Below are 6,979 nucleotides of genomic sequence, written 5' to 3' on the forward strand. Positions count from 1 at the left end.
GAGGCATGAATGTGTCTTGAGCATTTTGAATTATTTCCGTAAGAGTGCTTGTGGCCTCGTCCCCAATGTAAGATGTATTCGTTCGTTAATTTCCTTGTCGAATCCTTCCCAGTAAGGATCCTTATAATTGCGCTGTTTTCTGAGGTTTCTTGAAATCGAGCCTCCTATAGTGAAACTCGCGGGAAGGTGGTACGATGGCAGCTCTTCTAGCATGCACAGTGGCCAGATTAATTCCCTTGATTGTCCCATGTTTATTTAAACTTTGAGCCATCAGCTTTAAGCTTTGAGCTTTGAACTGTGAGCTTTAGATTTAAGCTTTTTGTTTTGAGATAGAAACTTTTAGCTCACGAAAGCTCATAAAATACCATTATGGGTTTATTAAAGGGTTTTATGTTGGTACTTCCTTTTATTGAAGTAAAATAATTTTTTGGTTCCATGATCGAGCGGTAGTACTAGCAAGCTGGAGGTTGCAAGTTCAAATCCCGGCGTGCGCAAGTAAACTTTATTTGATGAATTTGTGTTATTCACAATTTAATTTTTCAAAATAGTATAAAGTATACTCGCGGCACGTTCCAGAGTGGAAGATACTCTCAGTATTACCCTGGTGTAAGAACACCATTCAGAATTGAAACGTTGCTTGAAATGGCTTTAGTCGTACTTGGTGTACTCCCCCATCTTCTTCTACCCCATCTTCTCCCCATCCTTACTACTTTCAGCCTCAAAACAAACCTCAATTGAAGATACCATAGTCTCAATGGCTCCAGATAGTTGGGAGCAGTTGGGACTCTTGGGCGGTATTAACACGATAAAAGGGTGGGAAAAGGGGAAGGGGGGTGAATTTTTGAATTCTCATGTAAACATTGACCTCCCTCTCGATTTGAAGGTCAAGGTTGCAAAATATCATTAAACTTTGAATAAAACTGTATATTAGTATACAAATCAAATTTACGCAGCCTAGCGGCCCCCACTACATTAGCCATGAGCCTTTTGATGAGGCGTATGCGTACGACTTCCGTATCTGGACTTGGACTTGAATATGTAGTTACACCTGTAGCTATATTTCGTATTCAAATATTAAATAATAACTACTGAATTTGGCTGAAGCGGTATATTATAACACATCCAATAAATAAATAAACGTAGAAAATACAACAGAATATTTTACGAAAGGAAGGTTCGAGAATGTTCTGAAGTGCGTCACGTAGGCAAATAATTAGATCTCGATGTCAAGGTTGCTGGTACTGTACTGTCAATTTCCTTCCCGGTGTCGCTTATATAGGTGAAAAATAAAACGTTCTCGAAAATTCCAGTTGCTACAGTAACAAATATTAAAAAATAAAAGAAAATCCAAGAAGCTCGTTTGGCAACGGCCAAAACTTCTAGAACGACGTCCGACTCAAGTAGTGGCGCACCACTACACACTTACTAATTACCTAGAGTCTTATTTATCTCGTGTTATGAGGCGGTGTACCGGTACCAAGAGCCGTACGATCATTCATACGCTGAGAGCTGGTAACAGTATCGGGGGAGCCGTACCGGCGGAGCCATACTTGTGGAGTCGTACCGGGGAGAGTATTCTTATTACTCATACGCTCTGAGCTCACGGCTCCCGTCCAATTGAGTCGACGCTTTCAGCCGTACGAAAATATTGAGCTTGTACCGTGGCTTTCGTTCTTAATTAAATGAGTCATGACCCATCGTCACGGGCACTCTTCTTTACATTAATTTTAAAATAAATATAAATTTTATATAATCATGCTGTATATATTAACACTAAAGACTGCCTAAGTCTGAAATGTGTATGTCTCTAAAAATAAGTTTTAAATGATAAAAATAAGATTACTGTACGTTTCACCGAATCGAACATAAACATATTAATATTTATCTTGTCAGTTAGTAATTGTCACTTCAGTCGAGCATTGCGTTGCTGCGTAGAACATCATTCTCATTTTTTCAAAGTGATAAAATACCAACTTTAAATATGAATATTTGGCTTTTACTGTCTTTTACGATTGTACTGTTCTAAGGTCAATGTTTCTGTTATAATGAATTGCGTATAACGGCTGTGTTGCCTCGTGGATTCCGTGCTTGTATCGCTTCCAAAAAGGGAATGGAATCATTTCAATTTCACGCTTATACTACCTCTACGAAGGAGCTATCGACAGTATTGGAAGGGTCTGTAACTAAACCTTCTGATGGGTCATGGTGCTATAGAGACAATAATATTGTTCTTCATTTCCGAGATGAAATTGTATACACATACAAAATTTTACAGTTCGGACAGACGTTAAGTGGCAACGGGATAATAATACTGCAAGGTAAAATTTTGCTTTTATTTTATTTATTTCTTAGATGACCTCTCGGGGCCTGTTTAATCGCGGTAACCTCAATATCGGGATTGTTGTGCGATAACAATTTTGGAGGGGAGAATGAATAATGTATCTTAAAACAATATTTTTTAAATCGTTTCTTTTTTATAATTAGGTACATTTAATATGAAGAATTTGTTCAAGTTACAGTATTTTTAATTTACAGCTGCTGATTTTGTAGACGAATCTGTACGAGACTATACGAGTATATCGACTTCTACCTTTCCCAGCTATACAGTAGAATCCACAACAGCATCAGTGGGTTTATTCAAACGATTTAAAGATTGGTGGCTTAAGCCGATAGGACAAAAGCAAACAGAATTGGTTGATATTAAAAATAGGACAGTTGTTTCCCTTTCTATGTATCCTGTTACATCAGCAGAACAAGGCCACCCAAACAATGGCGAGTCCACCAGTACCAGTACTGAAAAGGCAAAAGAACACGGAGTTCTCTATAATTTTTCTCAAAAGGATATCGACCATGGTGCCTCTTCTACTTTTGACTTGGGCACTCGGTCTGGTGTCAAATTTGAAACTCAAGAAAATAGTAAAAATAATGAGATGGAACCGAAATCTCCACAAACACATACGGTCAACGAGTATGTAAGGAGTTCTGAAAGTAAATTGAATGCAAATAAAGGGATCGGTGGTGATATGAATAACATCACTGGTGGAAATACTAAAATTCTGCAAATTTTATCAGTAGACGTGCCAGAAACAAATGGAAACAAATCTCAAAATGCAAGAGGAATGGCTCACGATACTCACATTGTTCCCCGACAGCCAACGAGCAAAGTTGACCTTACCTCTATTGAACAACAAGCAGCATCTGAAATCTTCAATATCGCCCCAAAGCTACATGTTAAAGACAATGTTAATAACAGACGGCCGCATAAATTTGATGTCGATTTCGAACATAAAATACACAGTGAAGATGAGCATCACAAACAAATTTATGAGCCATTTTATGCAGCAAATGTTAGAATCGACAAAAAGGAAAAAAATGACAATATAACATTGATTGTATCTCCTGCACCAATAGATGCTACTCTGAAGCTAAAAGAGGACAGAATTCCACCAAAAGGGTTTGATGAATATGATTATACAGTAAATCGAGACATAATAAATATCAATGTAGTAATTAATAGTAAAGCAACAGATTGCAATACCGGGACACTGTTTGATCTTCCAAATGAAGAGACCAAGCCAAGAGTAATGATTCCAGATGAAGGTATCACTTCTCCACGTAAAACAAAATCGTGCGAAGCTTTACTCTATATGGAAAAGAAATTAAGTGAAGGAATTAAGAGCAGCTATCAAGATTGTGTTTTAAACGACAATGTTATACAAAAAGATCTAACTGATTCCAAAAAAGAATCAAAGGTACTCATTGCTTTGTTGAAAGAAACATTATTAATGATAAATTATTTAAAAGTAAATTCGACAAACAAGTTAGTTTTAAAGAGTTCTATTCCGCTTATAGATTATAAACAAGCCCTTCGTGAAGTTATCCACGTACTTTTAGATGTGGAACCAAGTCAATATAATATCATTCAATGGGAACTTGAAAGCGATAATATTGTGAAATTTGAATTAGGCGCCTACAGCGAAAAACTACTTTTATTTTTGAACGGTCGTATCAAACTGCAGGGTTCAAATTTTCAACTCATTGATTACGACGCATGACAATATAATGCTTAAAAATTCCCAAAAAAACTTTTTTTACCGATGCCGTTCTCCCGGTATTTTCTCTAACCGCACGGTGAACACAAGTGCCCGTGAACACAATTTTAGGTTTAAACACATAATAAACTTGATATCATTTGAAGGTAGTCTTTCAATACACCTACCCCACAATATAAATATGCAAATTTACAAATCTACAAAGCCCGAGTTACGAACAATAAATTTATTTTATTGTCTTCAGCGTTGGGAGACGAATGTATCAAAATATGTATTTTAATAATAATTTGATTCCAATGGTCGAGTGGTTAGAGATGTTATGCAGATAAGACAGAGAACGTGGGTTCGATTCCTAGTTGAGACCGTTAAATTTTTATATTATGCGTCTTGTTCTGTTTCATGTTTCGTTCAGATTTGTTAGTATTATACTCTTCTTAAATGACATATTACATTGATGGTATAGCCTTCAAAAGTAAAAGAAAATTTGTTTCAATAAATATTAAATATTTATTTAGACTTAAAAAATAGTTTCCCCATAAGAGGTACACCATATAAATTCAAATCAGATAAGTTTATCCGAGACACTATCTAGGTTTCAAACCAATTATTTAGAACTTTGTAATCATTCCTGGCAAAAATATTTGAAAAATATGTGGATTATTAAAATTATTGGAAAATATGGTATTGTTATTTCTGAATTTGAAATATGAGATCGACAAATGTGATGTATTATAATTAGGTCCCAATGGTTGAGTGGTTAAAGACTTTGTACCGGTAAGACTATGTCTTTAACCACTGGGATGGGTTCGATTCCTAGTTGAGACCGTTATTTTATTATTTTCTGTGTAATGTTCTGTTTTATGTTTCATTTAGATTTGTTATTACTATCTTCTTCTTCTTCAACAATAATATTAATTTTTGACACAAATTTTTTACTCTACTCCATGAAGATTAATCCATGGACCATCTTTAATTCATCTTTTTTAAGATCTTAGTCGCTTTCAAATCGTTTACTCATCGAATTCCGTTGAAAGGTTGTTTTTATAAGTGGTTTGTAGAGAAAACAATGCTCATTGGCAATACACCCTGGCAACTATCCCGTGAAATAAAATATGAAAGCGCATGGTGGCTGGTAGGACTGATTATATAAACTGATGTAAAAGTGAGGTTATTTTTTTAAAATAATTTATTTTACTCCGAATTTTTTTTATCGGAAAGAGTAAAAGAGTTCAAACTGAGACTATAGCATCCCCAATTGGGGTATGTTGTGTGGCTGACGGTAATGGGGAGGGGAAGGAGATGGGGAAAGGAAAGTTAGGAAGTACGAGGCTAATCTAATTTCTAGACTTAAGAAAAGCTTTTGATACGGTAAATCAAAATCTACTTACAAAAAAATGAATCAAATAGGTTTCATAAATGACACTAAAAATTCTTACTAGCTATCTCAAAGACAGAAAACAAAAATAGGGAATTTTTATAGTACCGAAACAGGAATAAAACATGTAGTACCACAGGGAACTGTGCTTGGCCCAATTCTCTTTCTAATATACATAAACGATTTATGTGATGTTATGATCCCCGGAAAAATTGTATCTTACGCTGATGATACAGCAATAATAGTGTATGGAAAATCCTGGCCTGAAACTTTTTTGAAGGCAACAAAATGTATTACATGTCTCATAATTGCTAAAAAGAAATAGACTCTTTTTAAACTATAGTAAAACATTTTACCTAACCTTTTATAAAAATAGTAAAGATAAACCCACCTATAACCTTAAAATTAGAATACATAATGTTAACTAATCAAGAAGTATGCTCATCTTGCTTTGAACTCGGAAAAGTTGAAAAGATCAAATATTTATGTATTATTATTGATACAAAATTAAATTGGCAGTCACAAGTTAATAATACCGTCTGTAAATTAAGATATCTTACATACACATTTTACAGACTTAAAATTATTTATTTTTCTTTGGTGCAATCTTCACTCATTTACGGAATAATAAGATGGGGCGGTATATATTCATGCACATATAAAGTCTTTACAAATACCTCAAAATTATATCATCAAAGTTATTTATAAACGGAAAAAAAAATTTTCAACAGATGAGTTATACAAAGAATCTAAACTATTCTGTCTCCGTAAACTATTTATTATGCAAACTATGAAGTAAATCTTAAAAAACAAAAATAAATTCGAAATAAATGAAAACAGAATCAACATTAGAAATAATAATGTATTTTATGCACTGCAGTTTTTTTTTGTTATTTGTTTTGGGGTGTTATGCCGTGTTGCGCTAACTCCTACTAACTCACACATCTGCCCTGATGATGGACACAGTAACGTTGTCCAAAACGTTGGCTAAAGAAGGAGTTAGCGCAACACGTCATAAAACCCCAAAAACAAATAACAAAAATACTTTTGGCCGTGAAAATCTTTAATCATATTACACTCCAGTTTCATTGAACCTCATACTTTCAATCTTTTACCGAAAAAATTTCAAGTGATTACTAAACTTCCTCAATATTTAAGAGTTAAAATTATGGCTTTTCGATACAAAAGGTGAAACTTTTTATATTTAATTTGTATCAATTTATGTTTCTCATAAAATATTCACCATACCTATATTACATTAAACACTTATAACTTCACCATACACTATTGTAAACACTTTTTATACAAACCGCTTAGACAAAATGTAATTTTGTTTTATATGCCCGTAGTTTGTTTATTTCTAGGTACAATAATATAATAACTTGTAAATACTACCCACGCACAGGCTGCGCCTTAGTGGGTTACCATTATTCGTATTGATTTATATAAATCAATACGAATTATATAATATTGAATGTATTTAATGTAAAAATTGGGAAAAAATAAAGGAAAAATAATAAAAATCAAATCTGGTCACCAAGCATGACCAAAG

General features: G+C 34.1%; 1 long non-coding RNA gene across 1 annotated transcript; it reads left to right on the forward strand.

Annotated features, from left to right (window-relative positions):
* Positions 1-349: 349 nt before the first annotated feature.
* Positions 350-4,197, forward strand: LOC149420991 (uncharacterized). Its single transcript, XR_016302605.1, has 2 exons — positions 350-2,318; positions 2,536-4,197. It is a non-coding gene; the product is annotated as an uncharacterized LOC149420991 (long non-coding RNA).
* Positions 4,198-6,979: the final 2,782 nt, after the last annotated feature.

The sequence above is a fragment of the Hesperophylax consimilis genome, chromosome 9, assembly GCF_061612785.1.
Source record: "Hesperophylax consimilis isolate HC1 chromosome 9, BYU_Hcon_1.0, whole genome shotgun sequence".
Lineage (NCBI taxonomy): Eukaryota > Metazoa > Arthropoda > Insecta > Trichoptera > Limnephilidae > Hesperophylax > Hesperophylax consimilis.